At 42.9% G+C, this 24881-nt stretch overlaps 1 protein-coding gene across 1 annotated transcript in view; it reads right to left on the bottom strand.

Moving 5' to 3' along the window:
* The window catches only part of IKZF1 (IKAROS family zinc finger 1), a 423181-nt gene extending 405788 nt beyond the window's left edge, over positions 1–17393 (bottom strand). The window contains 1 exon segment of the mRNA XM_030209530.1: positions 17324–17393. The gene's annotated coding sequence lies outside the window, so the exon portion shown is untranslated.
* Positions 17394–24881: the final 7488 nt, after the last annotated feature.

The following is a 24881-nucleotide window of genomic DNA, read 5'->3' as shown; positions in this document are numbered from 1 at the left end:
GCAGTGCCATGTGCTTCCCGGTTACCGTCAGGTTAGTGTGGTTCGCTTGCATTCAGCCATTTCTTAAATAAAAAAAGACAGCCTTTTACCTGCTGCAGTAAAAGGGAGCCTCAGCGCACGTTATAAACACGCGCTGACATCAGCTCAGGCCCTTTCACCACAGCTTGGTAAAAGGACCCCATCATTCACAAAGCGGGTGCACACTGTCAGAAAAAGTGTGCTCTTTTAACAACACATAAAATAATTTTTTTGGATTTTCCTGTCATTTTCATTTGAACATGGCATGACATGACATGAGAAATATTACAAGTGAATACACATCTCTACTTTTTATTACATCAACAGTCATCGTACCATGAATACTTATGCCACAGTATAGCAACGTATGAAACGTTCCATGGTATCAAAAGAAACTTTTCTTCTCAAAGGTTCAGATGGCACTTTAACATGACCTGGATTGGCTACTGTTTGAAACAGGATACTGGGCTAGATGGACCCTTAACTTGTAGCAGCAGTTTAGATACTGAACAACTATCAGCTCAAACAGGCTTCCACCAATGTGACAGAACCACAATTTTAAACAGAGTATAACTTGAAATAAGAAGCAAACTGGAGTCACATAGTCAAATTTCTTAGCACTCTAGAACAGACGACCTGCAGTATTCTGAATTAGCTGTAATCGTTACCAAATAATGAGGAGCTCCTGCATGAAGGGAGTTACATTATTCTAGTCAATTTATGACAAGAGCATGAACCAAAGTCTATAAAAAGGCTTTACAGAGTGGATCCTCTTGAGGGTCATAAAGGATCTTAGAGATCTGAGAGGGAAAAAAAGATTCTTATCCTAGGTGGCACCTGAGGAAACAGCAGAACCCTTAATCTTAATAAAAGGCTGAACTGCAGTGTCCCTATTGCTGGAGATCCAAAGTGCCTCACATTTTTGAGAGTTTAAGACTAGCTTTTAATCTGCTAGCCAGTCAGTCACCCTGTCCAACTTATCATTCAGCTGCTGTTGAAAAACAGAATTCCAGGTATTGTGCACTATAATAAGCTGAATGTTTTCCACATAGAAATCTGAGCTCATCCTGCGATCTTGTATCAAAGTCACCAGGGGTACAATAAAGATGTTAAGGCTGAAGCGAGTACAGATCTCTGTGGAACTCCAAAGTTTAAAGGACATGTGTCAAAGACAGAACCACCCACACAAAGTTACAAAAAAAAAAAAAAAAAGAAGAAGAAGAATGGAACCAGTTTAGAGCTATCCCAGTAGCACCAGCTTGCTCCAGTCTTCATAATAATAATGTCAAATGCTAAGCTTAGATCCAACTGAATCAAAAGGACTGCCCCGAAAAGCTATGATCTTGTCTAGCATACTAACCAATATTATTTCCATACCATGCCCTCTACAGAAACCAAATTGATGTGGGAGAAATAAATTACTCCCCTCCCAAAATTTACTAACTTGCTCCACAATAGCCTTTTCCAATAATTTGGCTACAAAAAGGAAGATTTGATATGGCATAGTAATTGGTGAGGTTGAATTTATCCAAACTATGGGGTCCTTTTACTAAGGTGTGCTAATGGATTTAGCACACGTTAAATGCTCTGACACCCATTATATTCCTATGGATGTCTTATCATTTAGCGCACCCTAATCATAAGCGTACACTAAATCTGTTAGCGTGCCTTGGTAAAAGGACCCCAATGTTTTTTTTAACCGTGGATGCACCAAAGAGTGTTGCCATTTAATAGAAACCATTCCAGTAGAAAAACTAAGATTTATCAGTTCCAGGAACACTCTAGAGAAGTAAAACCAGCAGGATTTTAGTAATTTGGGGAAGGGAGAGGTGGAATATGTCATCTGAAAAGGTATTTTTTGCAGGCAATGAGAGAAGTTTCTCCAAATGAAATTCAGTTAACAGTACAAAACAAGAGAAAGAAGACTGATTGAATCCCAGGCAAAATGGAAGGAGGGATCTGCTATATCAAGAGGAGGGAAACCTCTAATTTCTAGGGTCAATTTATCCTGAAGCTTCAGAATTTAAACATCAGAAATGAGCAAACTGATCTGAATTTACTACAGAAGACTTCACATGGGAATGTTCAACTGGGTAGAGCAAACCACATCTGGGTTTTATTTATTTATTTATTTATTTATTAGAGCTTATTTACCTCCTCTTTGAAGAAATTCGCGCAAGGCGCTATGGACAGTATGAGAACTGTGCAATCAAATTACAATTGATTGGTTTAACAGGCCATCTCCCAGTCAGGAAGATAGACACTCTGTTCAACACTGATGTGATTCTTCCTAAGGTGAGAAAGTACATGACTGTCTGACATAAGTACAAGCCATGTACAATGACAGTGTTTTGCTGACTACATGAACAAGAATAAAAGTGAATGCTTCATTTCCAGTGACGTAGTAATGAGAATTGGTGTTTTGATTGGTGGGGGGGGGTGGGGGGGGGTAAATCCAGCATGAAGTGATGGTATGCCCAACCAATTCCTTTCCACTGTCACTAAGGTAGACTAGGTTTTGCTAGTCAGACCAACCCACAGAAAGGGAGACTTCACCCTTTAACTGGATCAGTTTTCCAAATAGATTGTGAATCAGGAAAAGCTTCCCCGGATGTAAAATCTGGGAGTGTATGAGAGATTATTCATAGGAGCTAACCCAAATGCCACGTATCTCCAGAATGGTGCTGCTAATTTATTGTTCGCAGCTTTGCATGGTTCTTAGACCAGGAACACCGTCTCTAAAAGATGTCCAGTATATTAATTGATTAAAAAAATCAATTTGACCACTTATAGTCAGATCTAGAGTTTGGCAGAATTTTGTCAAAGGAACTCTTTAACCAATTTCCGACACAAGTCCAGCCAAACTGATGTGCAAGAGTTCAAGATACTATGGTCTCTCTCTCACACATGTGTGCACACACTGACACAAACACACAGGAAAAAGCCCCATCCTACTCTGCAATTTACATCTGTTCACCTGGGGATAGAACAGACTTTCTAGATTTCAGTGCAGGCTGAATCACACTGCCTGTGGGAACAGCAGCCTAACAGAGGAAGTGGAGAAGCGGGGAAAAAACCGACCCTCATTCCAATCCACTTGCCTGGTCGATGCAAGCACGCATTTGAGTTACAGGAAAAGACAAGCTTGTACTGCAGAGAGGGAGAGGGTGTCTGTCTGTATGTGTGTGCATGCGTACGTATACATGTGTCTGTGCTTTCAAGTGTATGTCTGGGTCAAATAATGACCCCTGCACTTGCATTAAATAGCTCATAGATTTTAGCAAAACAAAAGAATTTAAGAAAATAAACTAAAAAATAAGGAAGTAAAGGCAACTGCTAGAGCTGCTTGCACTGCAACTTACAAAAAGAGGGTAAGTACGCACTGCAATTTCTGCCACCACAGACACATTCATCCAGCAATCCCACTGTCACAGAACAGTAAAAAGGGATAATGCCATGTCTGCTGTGCCTGCTTGTTCTGGGACAAATATCCACACTTGTCAATGGAAGCACAAACTGCATCTGAATCTATTTCTAAGCTTGGGCCAGAAGTGATGGAATTCATAGTAATGTGAAAGGCAATTCTGTAAGGCATGCCCAGTAAGGCACCACTGTGTGCCATGTTTATAAATTACTGGCATTTGAATGTGAGCTTGGCAACATTAAGTGGCTCATTCATGTGGAAGTGCATAGCACTATTCTACACGGTGTCCGAAAAACACAGGACCCCAACATTTTTCCAAATAACCCCAAAACAAATGTACTATTATAAAAAGAAATTATTACTATTATCAGCAGATGTTACTGCAAGATGCTGCAAAAACTGGATGATCCCTGTTTTCCAAATGACATCATTCAGGAAGTGACCATTAAGATCTGTTTTAGCAAAATGCTGTTTAGCGAAAAAGATAAAGTTGTAGCTAAAGCTTTGTGAGAAAATACGGCACACGGTGCAAAAACATTTGCTAAGGGAGTTTCCTAATAAAGGTTGGACTAATGTATTTTCAGAGGTCATACTAAGGGGCCCTTTACTAAGCTGTGGTAAGCACTAACGCGTGTTACTGCAGCTAAGAATGCCTTACCATGGGGCACACTCAAGCGTCCCACAGTAATTTTAGGATCAGTGCGTGCTACCCACGTGCTAAAAAATAAAATGTATTTCTAGTGCTGGGGTGGGTGGGTGTGCTCTGTGCAGCTACATTGCCGTGCGCTAACCGATTAATGAGTGGTAAGCGCATGAGTCCCTACCACCTACAAAACAGGTGGTGGTAGGGGTTCACACGCTGATGGGAAAATTAGTGCATGGCAATTAATAAAGAAAATAGAAAAATTGGCCATTTTACCCCTGTGGTAAAAAGGGCCCTGGCGTAGTGGCAGAGGCCGTTTTTGCCATGTGCTGAGGACCTTTTTACTGCAGCAGGGAAAACGGCTGCAAAAAGGCATGGCCATGCACTAAGATTGCTCTTCAAAACAGCAAAGAACCCCCCACGTGTGTAACATCAGTCAAACCCAAGGAGTAGGGGTTATTCTATTTACGTTCTCACACTGACCATTGGTTACCACCTGAGTTCATTTTATACTTTTATTATGGTTATTATATTTTTACATTGTTTATGTTTACACTTATTGTTATGGTTATTATATTTATTTATTTATTTATTTATTACATTTGTATCCCGCGCTTTCCCACTCAAAGCAGGTTCAATGCGGCTTACATAGTAATAGGGAATACAGCAAATTGGTAGAGAAGGTATAAGTTAAGTATAACAGAATAATAAAAGGGATACGTAGATAGAGATAGGCAGTGGAGAGGGGAGCAGGATGGGAGATATAGTCTGGGTCAATGACGTAGTCGCCTGGGTAAGTATTGGGTAGCTGGGTATATTATACTTACATGTTTTTATGTATATATATATATTTTTTTTTTTTAAATTTTACATTCACATATTAAACACAAATGTAACATAGTAACATAGTAGATGACGGCAGAAAAAGACCTGCACGGTCCATCCAGTCTGCCCAACAAGATAAACTCACATGTGCTACTTTTTGTGTATACCTTACTTTGATTTGTACCTGTCCTTTTCAGGGCACAGACCGTATAAGTCTGCCCAGCACCATCTCCGTCTCCCGCCACCGGCTTTGCCACCCAATCTCGTCTAAACTCTTTAGGATCCATTCCTTCTGAGCAGGATTCCTTTATGTTTATCCCATGCATGTTTGAATTCCGTTACCGTTTTTGTTTCCACCACCTCCCGCAGAAGGGCATTCCAAGCATCCACTACTCTCTCCGTGAAAAAATACTTCCTGACATTTTTCTTGAGTCTGCCCCCCCCCCACCCCTTCAATCTCATTTCATGTCCTCTCGTTCTACTGCCTTCGCATCTCCGGAAAAGGTTAGTTTGCAGATTAATACCTTTCAAATATTTGAACGTCTATATCATATCACCCCTGTTTCTCCTTTCCTCCAGAGTATACATGTTCAGGTCTGCAAGTATTGGGTAGATGGGTATATTATACTTACATGTTTTTATGTATATATATATATATATATATATATATATATTTTTTTTTTTTTTTTTTTTTTAAATTTTACATTCACATATTAAACATAAATGTATAGGCAATATCTGAAAATTGAAAAGAAAAAGAAAAATATCCTAACAAAATTATACATCAACTTTGTCCACAATATTTTGGATCCAGATACCAGGGAAAAACTTAAAAAAGAAACAGAAAAAAATGTACATCAATGAAGTAGTAGAGAGCCTACAAACACTCGCAGCTGACATACAGCATAGTTTTAACTAATGGGTGTAGCCAAGGGAACCCTAACTCCTTCTTTAGAGTTAATGAATTCCAGCAGTTTCTTGGGGTCAAAGAATACATAGAGGGGCATAATCGAACAGAAACGCCTATCTCCATGGGCGTTTATCTCCGAGAACGGGTCCGTGAAGGGGCGGACCGAATCGTATTTTCAAAAAAACATGGACGTTTATCTTTTTTTGAGCTGGGCGTTTTTGTTTTTCAGCGATAATGGAAACCGAAAACGCCCAGCTCAAAAACGAATAACTCCAAGACATTTATTCGTGGGAGGGGCCAGGATTCGTACTGCACCGGTCCACCTCACATGCCAGGACACCAACCGGGCACCCTAGGGGGCACTTTTACAAAAAAAAAAAAAAGGTAAAACAGCTCCCAGGTGCATAGCACCCTTCCCTTGGGTGTTGAGCCCCCCAAATCCCCCTCAAAACCCACTGCCCACAAGTCTACACCATTACTATAGCCCTAAGGGGTGAAGGGGGGCACCTACACGTGGGTACAGTGGGTTTTGGGGGCGGTTTGGAGGGCTCCCATTTACCAGCACAAGTGTAACAGGTGGGGGGGGGGGGATGAGCCTGGGTCCACCTGCCTGAAGTCCACTGCTCCAGTGACCTGCATACTGCTGCCAGGGAGGTGGGTATGACATTTGAGGGTGAAAATAAAAAGTTGTGAAACAGCATATTTTGTGGTGGGAGGGGGTTTGTGACCACTGGGGGAGTCAGGGGAGGTCATCCCCGATTCCCTCCAGTGGTCATCTGGTCATTTAGGGAACTTTTGGGGGCCTTATTTGTGGAAAAACAGGGTCCAGGAAAAGTGCCCTAAATTCTCGCTAAAAACGCATATTTTTTTTCCATTATCGGCGAAAGGCGCCCATCTCTGATCGGCAGATAACCACGCCCCAGTTCCGCCTTCACCACGCCTTCAACACGCCCCCATCAACGTTGTCCGCATCCGCGACGGAGTGCAGTTGAAAACGTCCAAATTCGGCTTTTGATTATACCGCTTTATTCGTTTTTGGGAGATAAACGTCTATCTCCCGATTTGGGTCACAATATAGGCGTTTTTCTCTTTCGATTATAAGCATGATAATTAATCAAGTTTAGAGACACTAAACATCTACAAGGAAATTTTAATACAAACAATCCACCTAAGTTGAGAACTCTTGATTTTAAAGCCAAGAATTCTCTCCTTCTTTTTTGTGTGTCCCTTATCAAGTCAGGAAAAATCTGAATTTTAGATCCCAGAAAAACAGCATTTATATGTCGAAAATAAGAACGAAAAATATTATTTCTGCCCAACTCTAAGGCAAAAGTCACTAGGAGGGTAGTCCATTCTGTTATAATTTCTAAAGAACTTTCCAAAAATTCTGTCAAATTTAAATCAGGTTGAGGTTCGTTTAAAGGTCTTGAAGTCCCATTATATATTGGGCTCTGACTATGGGTGGATAGCCCTCAGCCGGAATTCCCAATATTTCACCAAAGTATTTCTTTAACATATCAAGAGCTGAAATTACAGGTGATTTAGGAAAGTTTAAAAACCTCAAGTTGTTCCTTCGTCCTTGATTTTCTAAATATTCAAGCTTACGAGCTTGAATATCTTTTTCCCTGATTACTGTTGAGGCAATATTCCGTAACTGCTTAATTTCACCTTCTAGTGTGTTTGTTTTAGTAATTTGCATCTCAATCTTGCCAGACAGGGATTGATAAGATTGGTTCAGTTCCAAAATCTCTCCCCTAAAGGAGTTAGAAACCTGTAGAAGGGAAGCGTTCAAACCTTGGATTGCATCCCATAGCGACTCCATTGTCACCACAGCCGGTCTACCCAAAACACCATTCCCTCTGGGTGAGATGAGAGGAGGGTTGATCGACTTGCCTCTCCTCGATGTTAATCTCCCCAGGGACAACATAGCGACGGGTCCTCCTCTCTCAGCTAGAGAAGCTTGCTCCATTCCAGGCGCCTCAACTTGCTGTAACCCCATCGCCAAAGAACTGCTTCCGGGTCGTGGGAGGGCTGTGTTAGAGGGGACTGAGTGAAACTCCCTCAATGCTGCGGTCCGCCTCAACCACCGTGGAACCCATCGAAATAGGTGACGGCTCTCCCAGCTTTTGAACTCCAAAACTGTCCAGAATAGCCTGACGCGAGGTAGGGGTTTCTACCAGGCTCGAGGAGGGAAAGGTCTTAGTCTTCCCCTTTCTTTTCCCCATTACCAGCACGGGGGAAAGTCCTTAATGTTGGGCTTCAATCGCCATCTTGGATCCATACTTATATGTTTTTAATGTTTTTTTATTTTGCTTGTAGTATTTTGACCCCTGAGGCAGATGGTAGAACAGTCGAAATATGATCCTATGTCGGGTCACATACATATATTTAGTGCAAATAAAGCTACTTCAATCAACCTTTGGCTGGCGAGACTACTTGGTCCACCCCCTACTCCTTGGGTTTGACTAAGATTGCTTTTACAACGTGGCCATGCAAGGGAGAGCACTTAAAACCACCCACTGTGGTGGCATTAAGGACTCCCACGCTAACCCAGCAGTAACTGGGTAGCACGCGGCACTGCCTGATTACTGCTGGGTTAGCACTTGTGGAAATATTTTTTGAATATTTCCACTAGCATGAGAAATGGTGTCTGCTGGGGCTGGAACTACCACTGGCGCCCGCATTGGGTCAGCGTTAGCTCCAGATTAGCATGCGGTAAGCCCGCATTGAACTTGCTGCCACTTAGTAAAAGGGCCCCTTACTGTACAGATTTGACCCATGTAAGAATGCACTAGGGCCATTTTTTTCTTTACCATAGTTTGGTAAAAGGGCCCCTAAACATTTAAACAATTGTAATTCAGACAGCTCAGAACACTGCAGCTAGACTCATATTCGGTAAAACAAAATACGAAAGCGCCAAACCCCTACGAGAAAAACTGCACTGGTTCCCACTCAAAGAACATATCACGTTCAAAATTTGCACCCTAGTTCACAAAATTATTCACGGAGACGCACCAGCCTACATGTCAGACCTGATAGACTTACCACCCAGGAATGCTAAAAAATCATCCCGTACGTTCCTTAGTCTTCACTTCCCAAATTGTAAAGGTCTTAAATACAAACTAACACATGCGTCAACCTTTTCCTACCTGAGCACACAATTCTGGAATGCGCTGCCGCGAAGCCTAAAAACGACCTATGAACGAGCCAACTTCCGAAGTCTACTAAAGACTCATCTCTTCAACAAGGCATACAACAATGATCAACAAATATGAATTCCTGTACACACATCCAGAAATGCCCCTACAATATTTGCTTGCCAAACTACTATCATGTTTTTTTTTCATTATCATGTTACCCAAGATCTTCTGCTATTACTAAACGTACATTTTCTTTATAATTCTTACATATTTCTTAGATATCTCTTACTATGTTTGCTTGTTAAAATACTACCATGTTTCATTATTATCATGTCACCCAAAAAACTTCTGCTATTACTAAATGTATACTTTCTCATGTATTCTCATTCATGATGTATTGTATTGTAAGCCACATTGAGCCTGCAAAGAGGTGAGAAAATGTGGGATACAAATGCAACAAACAAATAAATAAAGTAATTTGGAATTATGTAAGGGTTCCGGTTTTTTTCAGACACCGCTTTTAAAATTAGTGTAGAACCTGCATAGCTCGTAACCAAAAGTGGGTCATACCTTTGGGTGAAGCATAGGCATGTCACTGGCGCGTTGCCATGCAATGTGCACAACCTACAGAATACTATTGGCTGTGCATGCTGCCTGACCTGGCATAAGTGGTCGCACCTAAGTCTCAGTGCACTACAGCCACTTTGCCCATGTATTCTGTATTGGGTTAGGTGCACCTCAAAAATGTTACAGAATTGGCACTAAGGGCCCCTTTTATCAAGTTGTGGCAAAAGGGAGCCTGTGGTGGCATCAGCACATGTATTTGCTGTTCACTGAGGCCCCTTTTTAGTGCAGTAGATAAAAGGTTTTTAGTCCCCCAAAAATGGCCCTCCGCTAATCACAGGAATTGGAGCACGACCATTTCAGGGGGTGCCTTACCACCACCTATTTAGGTGATGGTAAGGGCTCCCTGCGCTAACCTGGTGGTAACTGGGTAGTGCACAGCGTTGCCCAAGTACCACCGGGTAAGCCCTGGTGGTACAAACTAAAAAATATTTTTGTCACACCAGAAATAGCACACGCTGGAGGTGGGAACTACCACCGGGCTCCTGCAGTAGCCCAGCAGTAGTCCCAATTTGGATTGTGACAATGCCATGGTAGCTGTACCACGGTGTTGTGAAAGGGCCCCTAAGTGTGCCCTATTGTGGCATCTTAATTTCTAGAATTGCCCCTATAATAACATGCTTTGTGCCTCCTCTTGACCACAGTCCAGCTGACCGCTTTTGGACAACCTTTGCCCAGGTCTCCGCAAATTTTCTAAAACGCACTGCAAGCTGGACAACTGTCCAAACTACCTGCTACAGTCGGCGCCAGAGTGTTTTACTGACGACTTCACCTCATATCTGAACTTCATGCTCCAACAAGGGCGCTTCCCCATCAATCACGGTAGCATTCTCCTTACGCCAATCCCTAGGGACCCGAAGGCCCTGCCTAGCATCATATCTAACTACCGCCCTGTTGCCACTATCCCGCTACTAGTCAAGTCTATGGAGAGCTTGGTCAACTCACAGCTCACTGATTATCTGAATAAATTCTTTATTCTCCATGCCTCCCAATCCGGGTTCCGGTCTCACGACAGTACTGGGACAGTACTGGTCACACTCCTTTCCAACTATAAGAAAGAAATATCACTTGGGAAAAACATCTTGCTGTTGCAATTTGATCTGTCCAGTGCATTCGACATGGTGGACCACAACCTCCTTCTGTCTTTACTATCTGAATTCGGCGTTGGTGGTTATGTCTTGGAATGGTTTAGAGAATTTCTCTCATGTCGATCCTCTCAGGTCAAAGTCCATTCCGCTATTTCACCACCTTGGAGATCCAACCATGGCCTGCACCCATACATATATGCAGATGATGTAACTATCTACATTCCCTTCCGCTCTTCTTTATCTGAAATCACTGATGCAATATAGAATAGTTTTGCCCTCATGGCCAATTGGGCGAACGCATTTAAATTCAAGCTAAATCAGGAAAAAACCCAATGCATCATTCTCTCCTCCCAATTCAATAAATCTATCCCAGACACAATTTCTACGCTGCACTACTCCCTCGCTATTACAGATAACTTGAAGCTCCTTGGCATCATTCTGGATTCGCACCTGACCCTCGATCTTCAGGTCTCAGCTCTTCTAAAACGAATGTTCCTCTCCATGCGGTCACTAAGACGTATCAAGCAGTTCCTTCCATTCAACCTATTCTGGACTCTAATCCATTCCCTCGTTTTGAGCCATTTTGACTACTGTAATGGGATTTACACCGGATGCAAAGAACAAACCCTAAAGAAGCTCCAAACGGCGCAAAACACAGCGGCGAGATTACTATTTGGTAAATCTCGGTTTGAAGCAGCGAAACCTCTACGAGAGAAGCTCCACTGGCTACCGATCAAAGAGCGTATCGAATTCAAAGTCTGTGCTCTAACCCACAAGATCGTTTACGCGGATGCTCCAGTTTATATGTTCAGCCTGATTGACCTCCCTCCAAGAAGCCGTCCCGTACTTATCTACATCTCCACTATCCTAACTGCAAGAATGTACGGTACAAACTGCTCTTCGCCTTTTCTTTTTGCTTTATGAGTCCACGATACTGGAATGCTCTGCCATCCGCATTAAGGGAAGCTACTGACCACGCCCTGTTTAAGAAACTCCTGAAGACTCATCTTTTGATCAAACCTACTCAGCTGTTCCTTAACTTCCTGCCGTCCCTCCTTGGCTTCCCATGTTGTTCCCCCCCTTCTTTGTTCCGCCCTTGCATTTGTTTGATGTTCATTCTTTATAAATTGTTAGCCACATAGAGCCTGCTATGTTGGGAATATGTGGGATATAAATGTTCTAAATAAATAAATAGTAAATGAGAGCAGATAAAGATCCACATAGTCCATTCAGTCTGCTCAACAGGGTGAACCACCACTCTGCTCAGGCCATACTCCTCATGACCAAACACTGGCATCACAAACAGGGCCGTCAGCAATTTGCCACAATACCAACTACAAATAGGCAGTTACATTTGATACAATTTTGGAAGAGTGGTTTCACAGTTTTGGTTTCAGCATAGTCACATTCATTGCCAATACTTTCTTAAACCAATAATCGAATAATGAAGCAAACTGATAACACTTCACTGGCTATCAACCTGAGATACACTCATAGTATTTGATAAAATTATTTCTGTCTTCTGATCCAATGCAGGGCAAGGAAATGAAATGTGAGAGAAGTGGCCTAATGGTTGGTGAAGTGGGCTTTGATCCTGGCAACCTGGGTTCCATTCCCACTGCAGCTCCTTTTGACCTTGGGCAAGTCACTTAACCCTCCATTGCCCCAGGTACCAAACTTAGATTGTGAGCCCTCTAGGGACAGAAAAAATACCTGCATATAATGTGTACAGTGCTGCGTATGTCTAGTAGCGCTACAGAAATGATTAATAGTAGATTTCACCCGTACCTAGTCAGCTTGTGCTTTCTTCACTCAAATCAGATCATTGCTGGAGGGGGAGGGCATCCTCTTTTTCACTCTGAGGATACTAAGGTTTGGGATTGGTGTCTGTCCTTTATCACTGTCATATGCAGCACACGGACACACCGAAATGTCCTTTCAAATGTGAAAGGAAACCAGTTTGCCTCAAACGTACAAAATAGTAATTAAAAGGGATGAAACATCGGCGCGTTGCAATATTGTTTCGGTAGCTAAGTTTCAAAGGCTGCAGACTATTCTGCCGTTTTATTTTTACCGCTTGTATAACAAATATATAGATTTTTAGACTTACAGCCCTGTCGGTGGACGTATTTAGCAGTGAGAAGAGTACAAAGCAGTTAAAAGGCGAGACATGGCCAGGCTTTGTGCTATTCACGTCGCCTGGTTCACCTATGATCAAAATTAGCACATACAGGCTTTCTCAAACCAGTTTCACAAAGCACGCAGCTGCGTGCAGCCCTAAGAAAAGTCAAAGGCTGCTCTGCCCGGAAGCTTGAGCTACTAGAACCAGAGAATAATAACTGTCCGCGTCTTATCAAAAGCCAATGCGCATACTTTTAAGGCGCGCTGCAAGCTGTTTCCGCATCGGGTTCTTTCACGCAAACAAAACTGAGCAGAACTAATAGGGATAGAAATTCTCACTTCAGCACCTCTCTGTCGCAATCCCACGCAATCCCCAGAACTGGGGCCGGGTACAAAAACTGGGGGGGGGGGGGGGGGGGGGGGGACAAAACGAGAGTAGGATCTGCCGTTATTTTGAAAGCGATGGTTAAGTTTGAGGGGGTTTGCCAGGTAAAGCAGTGGAGCAGCAGGGTCCAAGGCTGAGAAGAGTACCACAAATATAGAAGCCAACTCTTCAGAATGATTGGGGGTGCTTAACCTATCACAAATTACCCCCTCCTTGAACAAAATTTAGGGCATTTGCTCAATACTGGGGGTACGCAAGCCCCACAATACCTACAGAGCTGTCACCTACGACCACAGTTAAGGGTCCCCGCTCTCCACGCCTGCCAAGTGATAACAAAGCACTGCAGCAGGTCCTCTGGTCCCCGAAGCAGACAGCACAATTCACCACCAGCAAGTGGCATTTCAGTTTCTGTATCCCCCGATGGACTTTGCTCGTGTATTTTCTTTTTTTTTTCTCACAGAGATTGATCCCTTTTTCAGATGGAAAGAAATATCTAATTTGAGACAGAATACAAAAGTGGCAGCATGCTGAGAGTTGTTTGCAATGTGCAAACAAACCTCCAGCAGGACTTTCACCTGAAGTATTTGGGCGATTCGAGCCTATAGGTGAACTCTCTCATTTTATGATTGTTTATGTTTTAACATGGAGTTCACATATATGCTTCAGGTCCTACAAGTCAGACTACTGCAACGTCACTTTTATTTCACCGGGTGTCACAGTCGCCGACTAAGAGACAGAATCCTTTCCATCTAACAAGAAAAAAGCACAGGGTTCCTTACAGCTAGCTTCCTACGGGACTTTAAAAGAAACTTTCCGCCATCGACATCTGCTCCCTCTTTTCTTTCCATGTTTACATCTCTGCGTTAAACCAAAGTTCACAAAGTCTTGGTTGGATCTGTATCTGTTTGGTTCTGTTTCACCCCATTCAAGATATGAATTCCGTTTCTGTTAAGAACTATGTTTACAGGAGGCTAAACCTTAATGTACAGTTCTTCACTACCAAACACACACACACACCTACCTCTGCAACATCTTAGCAAGCAAATCTGAACCATTCTTAGCGAACTCCAGTAGATATGATAGACAAAATTTTATATATATATATATATATATATATATATATATATATATATATATATATATATATATATATATATATATATATATATATATATATTTATTCATACATACATACACACACACTATGTACAAATATATCGATATATAGCGGAGTTACTTATTTCCACTGTAAAAATTATAATGGTAGTGCTGATAAATATTTCTCAGGAAAATATATTTTCCAAAAAGAACTAGTTTTCTTTTAAATTACGATAGAATCAAACATTAGAAATAAATTAGCAGTTTGATCACTGCTACATCTGTTTCATCTTTTATGTAAACAAATGGTTTTGGTTTCACTGTATCTTTATTTTTAATCCCATATCTAAATCCCATACAATTTTGAAAGACTGTAAGGAATACGAATTCTGTTTTTTTTTTTATTAATTTTGAGCAGGTGCAAGCCCAATTCCTACTGGATTGCTCTTCATATTAGGCAGAAGGAAAGAAAAGCGCACCAGTAATTTCCAGGTCCACATTTCATTCAGACTTTGTGGTATGTATAATGTTTCTGCGCGTGGTCCACATGACAAATGTGTATGCTTTTCTCTAGTGCAATGCATGTTTTCTGAATGGTTTTAAAATACCTTTATCCTGTGCAATAGTATCCATGTTATTCTATAGGGTTGGAAGTGATCAGCCAGATGGAGATAGAGTCAGATAAAAGACAGGGCTTGGCCCGGTTCAGAACAAAGGTTTTAAAAATGTAATTAATAAAGGAATTCTAACACAAAATCGGTTGTGTCAAAATAAGGAAGGCCTTAGCCAGCCCTCACTTTCACTGTAGCAGCATGTTGCTAGATCCAAACGATGTACGTATGTACTATGGTAACTCCACTGAACAACTTCAGAAAGGACAACTCCCAGCCCATAGGAAGTGTCTCTTTCCCCTCCTCCATTGTACAGGAAACATTCATGCTTCCCAAAAAGTAATGCATGTGAATAGCTTTTTCAAGTTTACTAAGTTGCACCTAAAGCTGACAGAATTTTCCGAGGTGTTCTGAAAGGCTGGTGCGGTGGCAGCGAAAGAAACAGAGATATGTGGAAGAGTTGAGGAAACATTAAATAAGTCCTACAATCCAGGATCTGTGTGCTCGTTCGTAATGTTTTCTTGTCCGCGCTCACCTGCATAAGACTATGATGATGGAAGAATTAAACACGTATATTTTATCAGCCCAACCGAGATATCCATTATAACATCTGAGCCAAATGCACAGGTGGAGGAGAGGGATGATAACGGAGCAACACAAGCCCTATGTACCTTTAAAATAACTGAGAGCCCCAGTAGCACAGATGCTTTTCACCCCTGCTCTGAAGCAGATATAAACTTCTGCGTGTACTTTCTGAAGGCAGGTGGATACTTTCCAACGTACATGCAACTCCGCCCCTGTTGCCAGTGTGCCTACTTTTCACACGTGTATGCCCCACACAAAGTTTCTCACAAATTTGAAAAGTGCAGGAAATACTTTATAAAGTCACCCCGGTACCCCAGAAAATATTTGGGGCTATTGTGTCTGTGGGGAAAGCCGTGTCTCTTCTAAGACCTTTTTTTTATTAAGATCTGAGCCATAAGCTGTCTCTTTGAAAACCTGTATAAATATGGCGATGTGGGTTAATGCTGTTTGGACCCTGACAAAATTGAGGGAATTAAACCTCTCATTAAAACTACACGTGTAATCAAAAACACAAAAATTAATAACGAACACTCGCCTAGTGCCCAAACAGTGATGCACTGAAGAACTTCTGCAAAGTTTGAACAGTGGCCAGGGTCACTCACGCATGCACAATACTTTAGCAAAGAAGGGCAGAAGGCACGAAGCAAGTGGGGAAACAACGTAGGCTACCAGCATTAGTCACTTTTCCAAGGCAGCTAACCTGATGCAAAAAAGTGTTTGAGGTCAGTCGCCTCAAACACAAGCAGGAGGGTTTCCGAAACTAGAGCGCCTCAACCGCTCAGAGAGGCAAAAAAAAAAAAAAAAAAAAAAAAAGCACTATTCCTCAGACTAGTCATTCCCCTAAAAACGAAAAACATAACGAGAGATTGACATCTTGCCAGGGATCTGCTGTTGGTACTACACTTGCAAAGGAAGAAGAAAAAAAAAAAAGGCAAGGTGAAACCCGAAAGCAGCGTTTCGCGGAAACCGGCCCCTTCGTGGTCTGCCCCTGAAAGTGCAAATGTTCCAACTGACAGCAGCCTGCAAGGAACAGCAGCAGCACCTGCATAGCATTTTGGGGGAAGGAGGAAACCTTGCTCTGTTTTCTTTTCTGTAACCTTTATAAGTATTTTTTTTATTGTGTTCCACCAATTGTTTTTTAACCTGATCTTCAGAGGATTGGGGGGAGGGAGGTAAAATAAAATCCTCTGATCATCCAACCTCTTCTAGGATTAATTAAGATGGAGAGCAATTTACAGTTATTTACAGCAAGAAAAGTGTTACCATCCCCCTAACTCAAACTTTAGAGAAGTAACAGGCTAAACTTTGCATTTTTCTTTCCGGATATTTTAAAAGTCCTTATTTCCCAGCCAGAAGGCTGCAACAGAGTGGGCTGTAATAGGAAAAACAAGTTTGCTAAGCCTTTGTAATATTTCCAGTTTTCTTTCACAACGACTTCCTTAAATTGCTCAGCTCTCCTTGCTTGTTCCCTATTTCTTACATTTTACCAGACTGTTTTTCCCTCAGTTTACTGTGGTTTAACAGCTCTAGTGTACACATTTTTCTTCTACTGACTGGTCAAGTCTATCCATAACCTATTTCAACGCCTGCCAAAGCAAAAGTTCAAGAAAATAGAGAACATAAAATTGAGGGGCACAATGCACCTGCCTATTTCTTTGACACTAGTAAAAACCTTCACGCCCAACAGCGGCAAGGGATCGAATGGTCCCTGGCACCTTCAATCTCCCCCATCCCCCACCTCCGAGGGATCCTCTCCGTTCTCCCACCGATTAAACTTTCTACTGCTCATACAGGTGCCCCATCCCCGTCAAAGTGCCGGCAAGAAGCGCACGTGTGTCTGGCTGTCAGTACCTGCTCTCCCCGAGGCTGGCTGCGCGGCGCTCTCCCACTGCCCTGCTGCCGCTGCTCCATGCGCTGCCACTGCTGCTACCGCTGCTGCTGCTCCGGGCTGGAGCAGGGCTCTGGGTCCCGCCTCCCCTCTCCGCTCCACTTCCTCATTCCAGTGCAGCATCTCCGCTTTCTCCTGCGCTCAGGATGCTGAGGCAACTGCCCCCCCCCCCCCCCCCCCCCCCGCCCCGCTAATCTTATGCGCCCTGCAGCCGGGACACTCCAGGGGCGTCTCCTAGGATCCCAGGCGGCATCGCCCATTACAGTCACTTCGGGAGGGGTGTGCGCTGCCTATCCAAACACTGCAGGTGTAAGCTGTAGGGACACCGAGACATGCACTGACAAGGACAGTCCTGTCAATCCACTCTCTTCAGGGTGAAAGAACACCTTCCCTTTTTAACAAAATATAGTACAGGGCCTTTGCAGGAGCTTTTAGCCGTTTCCTTCATTCCCTTGTTACATGTCCCTCAAAAAGGCATTTGAAATTAAAGTCCGTCCAGCTTGGTATGTGTTTAAATGTATATATTGGGATTTATTAACTGCCTTTATGAAGAGATTCACCCAAGGGGGGGTGTACAGAAGGAACAGTTTAGCATAAAACTTACAATTTTGTTAACAGCATAACAATAGTAAAAATGACCAAATATAAACAAATACAATAAATGAGGTAAACTTGAAAACAGCAAATTGAAACCTAATAATAGGACTACCATGAAACAGTATAAAATATACACTTCAAACAGAGATATAATACAAAGTCAGCATAATACTAATTAAACATCTAATAAACATGCATTAGAACATTCAAATGACATAGATATGAAGCAAATGATTTTCTACAACACAGTTTACCATATAGCTGAGGGGCCAAGTGCAAATGGGGACAAGATGAGTGGTACAGAGTCAGTTGGGATAAATAGATGAGTGGCTAAACTCAAGGCAAGTTCTACAGTATGTACAGTTAAACAAGATTTAAGGAACTGATCTAAGTTTACAGGGTGTGTAGCAAACAAGTCCAGGGGCAGAGTGGTGTGTAGTCAGTCACACAAAGTATTAAAGGCTTGGGAGAAGAGCCAAGCTTTCACCTGCTTCCTGAAGTAGAAGCAGTCTCGAGTTAGACGTAGCCCCCCTGGAAGTAAATTCCAGAGCATGGGGTTTACTCCTGAGAAGGCTCACTGGCGAGTACTGCAGAGTCTGGGGTAGCATGTTGTAGGTCTTTTACATCCCCTAAGTCACAGTAACACAGTAAATGATGGCAGTTAAAGACCCACACGGTCCATCCAGTCTGCCCAACAAATACGAAGCTGCACACTGCTCTGTGCAGGTTATAGTCATTCATGCATAAACACTGGTTGGCAATTTGCAAATTGTGAAATAAAATTAAAATCATATTATGATGTTAGGTCAGAGCTTCCCAAACTGTGGGTTGGGACCCCAAAGGGGTAAAAAAAAAAACACATTTGTAAGAGGGAAGATGGGGGGAGGGGGGAGAAAATAGAAGAAAAGTTTGATGGTAGACAGTTTCTTTCTGTTTAAGAAGATCACGCATCTGCATCTTGTATTATAAATGTGCCTGTTAGTTGGAAATGTGTGCTTATTTACTATCAATAAAAAATGTTGGAACATAAAAAAAACACATTTAGGGTCATAAGTTGGGTGGGTACTCCATAGGTGAATAATTATGCTGCATCTCTGGGGGGGTTCTGGGTGGGCTTTCCATAGGTGAATCATTATTTTCCACTTCTGAGGGGGGTGTCACACAATTTTATTTAGCCGCTATTATAGGGTCATGGCCACAAAAAGGTTGACAAGCACTGTATTAGGTAATGTAATAAAACATGAAAGCAATTAATTGAAAGCATTTTTTTTCAATGTGATGATACTTAACTTTTGGCAGGGGCTAGAAATCCCATAGGTGAAAGTGAAGTAACATCCTTCTTATTTATGTTTTTGTCCATTAAATTGCACCTGCCTATGACCAGCTAGAGAAAGTGAAAATGAAAATGAAGGGATAATACCATGATCTTGAAGGGTGAGTTTGGTTGTTATGATCTTCACACCAAAAAAGCTCCACAGGTCTTTCAATAATTTCACAGAAAGGCTGAAGTCAGAGCCAATATAACTAATCCAGGTAAAAACTAGTTATATCAATGGGACAACATGTCCATAGGAGCGTATTTTCATACATTATACTGTAACAATTAGCATGTGACCTGATATGACATGCTTCCTTTTAAATGTTTAAAAAAAATCAGATTTAGTATACAGCAGCAAGTTTTTTATTCAGAGTGATTGGGATTGGCCTTGTTTCAGTAATTTGTTTTCCCCACATAAAAGGAGTATTTTGTGTCATGGGAGTTTATGTAATAGAACATACAAGGCCAACCAAATTATGAATAATGGGAAGTTTTAGATATAAGATACTCTGCTGAATTGCAAATTTAAAAGTGGGAAACGCGCTTCAGAGCTGGACAGTCACAGAAGACATCCAGCAGCAAGGAATCATCTCATAGTGACCCTCCAGTGAGGTTGCCAACTTCTAGATGAAAACAGTTCAGCTTGGAAGTTGATAGGGTGATAGAGGATCAGTGCATCCGTTATCTAGCCTATGACCTCTTCCTGCATGATGAGAAACTTGAACCAGAAATTGAAATTCGAGCCACTTGCATTTCTTTTTTTTATTCTTTATTTATAAGTTTTTTTTAATACATTTCCAAATGTCTAGAAATATGCCATAATATATCAAAGAAACAATATTTTGGAAGGTACATTATCCTAACAACTATTATATTTAAATGTAGTAGTCCACAAACTGGAGGAGACTGATATAGTTATCCTTAATAGAGGAAGAGGATATTGTAAAAAAAGAAAACAATTACACAAACAGGATGGATGTCAAGAATTACGATTACATTCTACTTTTAACGTCCAACAATTAGAACAAAGTCTCTGTGGTCATTTGGGAAGCCTTGCATCAATAAAGGTTCGCATTTGAGATGGTTCAAAGGAATGATAAGTTATATTCTCTATCTGAATCACGCATTTACATGGAAATCTTAATTGAAATTTAGCTCCCAAAGTCAAAATCTCTTGTCTCATAGTCAAAAACTTTTTCCTTCTTTCCTGCGTCATCCTTGACACATCTGGAAATATCTGAATCTTTTCTCCCATAAAAGATATACTGGGGTCTTTTGTCTTAAATAAAGTCTTATTACTGCCTCTTTATCTTGGAGGAAAACAAATGAAACTACTATATCTTGTGAATTCTCGAGAAGAGCTGATACATCCAAACTTTGAGAAGAAACATGTGTAGGTAATGAAGCTGGAGCTCTAGTTTCTCGAGTTGGCAAGTAATAAATCTTCTGTAATGGAGGAAATGTATCTTCAGAATAATGGAGAACTTCTTTTAAGAATTTCTGAAATATTTCTCTTGCAGGGGTATACTTTACAAATGGAAAATTCAGAAGTCTCAAATTCAATGCTCTAGCCCTATTTTCCAAGTTCTCTAATTTACGTTGTACCACATCAGCGTTTTGAAGCAATTTAGTTTCCCGTTTTTTTACTTGGGTTAGTGATATTTCAAATTTTTAATATTAGATTCTTGAAGAACAATTTGGGATTGAAGGGAGTCTATCTTTGAAGTATTAAAGTTTGTATTGGTAACAAAGGCAAGACATACCTTATGCAACGATTCCACTGCAGACCACAAAGAGTCTAACGTTACCGTTGCTGGTTTCTTCAAAGAAGGTAGGGGTGTTTCAGGCATAGACCGCAAAGCCACGTCCGACATTGCAGCAGATTTTCCTTCTGAAAAGATCTCTCTTACTCCTTCTTCTTTGATGGTGAGAGGTTTAATTTTGTGGGAGAATCTCCTGTCTGAGGCAGCGTCTGAAGCTGGGAGATATTCTCCTCGGCTCGTATCTCCACCGCTTCTTTCGATGGTTTAACGAGCTGATCTCCCAGTCTACTCTCTACCTCCAAAACCTGTCTCGATGGACTGCGAGGACTAAGTGATAAATCACTTTCCAAGCCGAGGCTCCTCTCTGCGCTGGCCAGTGGAACGTCCTGAGCTGTAATCTGCGTCGCATATGCCATGATCTGTGCCTGTCGTAAGGAAGGATCAATAGAGGTTGAGGAGAAACCTCCTCTAATTTTTCCTTTCCTTTTAGGCATGGAGAAAAGGTAAATTGTTTGTACGATATAGAAAAAGAAGAAATCTCCTGGAGCTCAGCAAAATGCGACCGCTCTCGGCGCCATGGTCAGTCCCCTCAAGCCACTTGCATTTCAACCTGATTTGCGTTAGCTAAAATATACAGACTTGCCTGAGGTACATAGAACAAATCAATCTGATCCTTATTCCAAGAATCTTACACAAGCTCATGAAAACCCACTAAACCCATGGTGGAGTTTGCACAGATCTGCTCACTCCATTTCTGGGTAGTGCAGTGGCCTGAGAACCAAAGGAAGCAGCTCTCTGTGACTCACTTAACCCTCCATTGCCCCAGGTGCAAAATCAGTACTGTATATAATCCAGTCAGTATTCAGCAGGTCAGGGCTGGTCTTAGCAAGTGCGGGGCCCTATTCAGACCAATCTGATGGGGCCCCATCCTAGCTCCGCACCCACCCTAGCTCCAGGGCCGGCCACCCCTCCATCTGAGCTCCAGGGCGGCCACCCCTCCTTCTGAGCTCCCGGGGCCATCCCCAGGGCTCCCCAGCTCCAGGGCTGGGCTCCCCAGCTCCCTCCCAGCTCCAAGGCCTCCTGGCCTCCCTCCCAGCTCCAAGGCCTCCCTCCCACCCAGCTCCAAGGCCAGTCTCTCTCTCTCTCTAAGTGCGGTCTCTCTCTCTCTCTCTCTCTCTCTCTCTCTCTCTCTGTCCCTCTCTCCCTCCCTCCCACCCACCAGATCCAAGGCCCCCCTCCCTCCCCGCTCCAAGGCCTGTCTCTCTCTTTCCCTCCCACCCACCAGCTCCAAGGCCCCCCACCCAGCTCCAAGGCCCCCCTCCCTGAAGTCGCCCCGCCCTGACCACCCAAGCTCCAGTCCCCCCGCCCTCTGAATTTTAAAAGTTACCTCGTTGTCGACGTCGGGTTACAGCGGCCGGCAGGTAGCAGCAGCAGTGAAAAGCGTGCGAGCTGCTGGGCGGCGCTTCGGGAGATTTCCTGTCCCTCGCTCAGCTCTGGTCCTGCCCTCAAAACGAGGGCAGGACCAGAGCTGAAAGAGGGAAAGGAAGGCCCCCGAAGAGCCGCCCAGCAGCTCGCACGCTTTTCACTGCTGCTGCTACCTGCCGGCCGCTGTAACCCGACGTCGACAACGAGGTAACTTTTAAAATTCAGAGGGCGGGGGGACTGGAGCTTGGGTGGTCAGGGCGGGGCGACTTCAGGCACGCCGTGCAGGGCCCCCTTGAGTGCGAGACCCTATGCGGTCGCCTCGCCCTAAGACCGGTCCTGCAGCAGGTGACAGTGATTTTTAAACACTGACTGTCACCGGTTAGATTCGCTCCCAATATTCAGTGCTGGGCCATGTCTGGGCACTGGCACCGAATATTAGAATGAAATGTCGTGGGAAAGGCTGCTGGAGGCTATGCGGGTCCCAGCAGATATTAAGCTGGGGCCCACATAAGAGAGTTATACAGCATCGGTTGAATATTGGCTGGAATCTGCATAACTATGGTTGGCCCTGAAAGCCCCACCCCCACCCCTTCTAGGCATCCCAAAGAGCCCCTTCCCCTAGCCTTTGATACCTAAAGCCCCTCCCTTCCCTCACAGAATGAGGTCCTCTCACCCCAACCCCCTGAGATCTATGTAGGCCCCCTGGGCCTACCTGAAATCCCTGGTGGTCCATGGAGGTCATTGGGGGGGGGGGGGGCAGGAGTGGAGCCTCTTTGCTCCTGCCCCTTACAGCAGGCCTTTGTAAATGACTGCCGGCGACCTCTAGTGGCAACTCATGGTAAAGTACCACTTAGCTATGGGGATGTCAGCACTAATATTGCTGGCATCTGCTTAACTCCGGGCTTCTCCATAACGCCACCCCCAGTACTGTCCCGACCTGCCCACTTTTTTTTGGCAGCAGTCAGAGGTGATATTCAGCAGCACTGCCCACTTTAGTGCCACTGAATATCGGGGGGGGGGGGGGGGTTAGGCAGTGATGTGTGATTTAAGTGGGCAGGAGCCCCTCCTACCTGCTTAAATTGCTTTGAATATTGGCCACAATATGTAAACCACTTTGACTGTAACCAGAGAAAGCCAGTATATCAAATACCGTCCCCTTTCATGTTCCCTAGACAAAAAAAAAAAAAGGCAAGAGAGAGAGAGAGTTGCAAACCAGTTCAACAAACTCAGCATTAGTTTGCATTCAGGGTTCTCTCTCTCTCTCTCTATCTATCTATCTATCTATCTATCTATATATATATATATATATATATATATATATATCATGGCTTTGGCATATTCTCTTCTTCAGTATAATCCTCTTTCCTCTGGTTTCCTCCTCCAGAAAAATCCTCTTCCCACTTCTTCTCTGCTACTTTCAGTCTGAAATCAGAACATGCAGATGATAGATCCCATAAGACTGTGGGACTCTGAGCATTCAGGCATGAAGAAGAGTTGCACACCTCCTGCTGGTGGGATGGAGTTGGACCAATATCTTGAATAAACTTACCTATCCATCTTTAACCTGCAGTGTAGGCACTACTAAGCAGGTGCCTAATGTGAGTAGTAGTACCTGGATAAAGTATAAAGATTTTAGATTACTAACAACATAACTACTTATAACATGTCATGCTGCTTAAGATCACAGACCCATCAAACCCAGCATGCTGTCTCCAACAGTCAGTAGGAAGTACTGGGCAGATTCCAAAGAACAGAACCATTCCTTTTATTTATTTGGATTTTTGCTCACAGCTTTCCAGTAGTAGTTCAAGGTGAGTTACATTTAGGTACACTGGGTATTTTTCTGTCCCTGGAGGGCTCCAATCTAAGGGGCCCTTTTACTAAGACACGTGGGCACCTACATGCATACAGCGTGTGTCAAATTAGAACTACTGCTCGGCTACCACATGCCTCTAGCAGTAATTCTAATTTCTACGAGTGTCCAATACGTGCGGCAGAAAATAATTTCTATTTTCTACCAAGTGGCACTAACTGGGCGGTAATCAGAAGTGTATGCAAGCTGACGATTACCGCCCGGTTAACACATGAGACCTTACCGCTAAGTCAATGGGTGGCAGTAAGGTCTCAGGCCCAAAATGGATGCGTGCTGATTTTTATTTTGCCACACGTCCATTTTCGGCAAAAACAGGCCTTTTTTGCAGGTATGCTAAAAAATGGAACTGCGCGTGGCCAATACATGCGTCTACATCAGCACAGGCCATTTTTCAGTGCACCTTAGTAAAAAACTTACAATTTTGTTAACAGCATAACAATAGTAAAATAACCAAGAATAAATATAAATACAATAAATGAGGTAAACTTGAAAACAGTAAATCGAAACCTAATATTAGAACTACTGTGAAACAATATAAAAAATAT

This window comes from Microcaecilia unicolor, chromosome 1, assembly GCF_901765095.1.
Source record: "Microcaecilia unicolor chromosome 1, aMicUni1.1, whole genome shotgun sequence".
Taxonomy (NCBI): Eukaryota; Metazoa; Chordata; class Amphibia; order Gymnophiona; family Siphonopidae; genus Microcaecilia; species Microcaecilia unicolor.
This window is presented reverse-complemented; position numbering and strand designations above follow the sequence as displayed.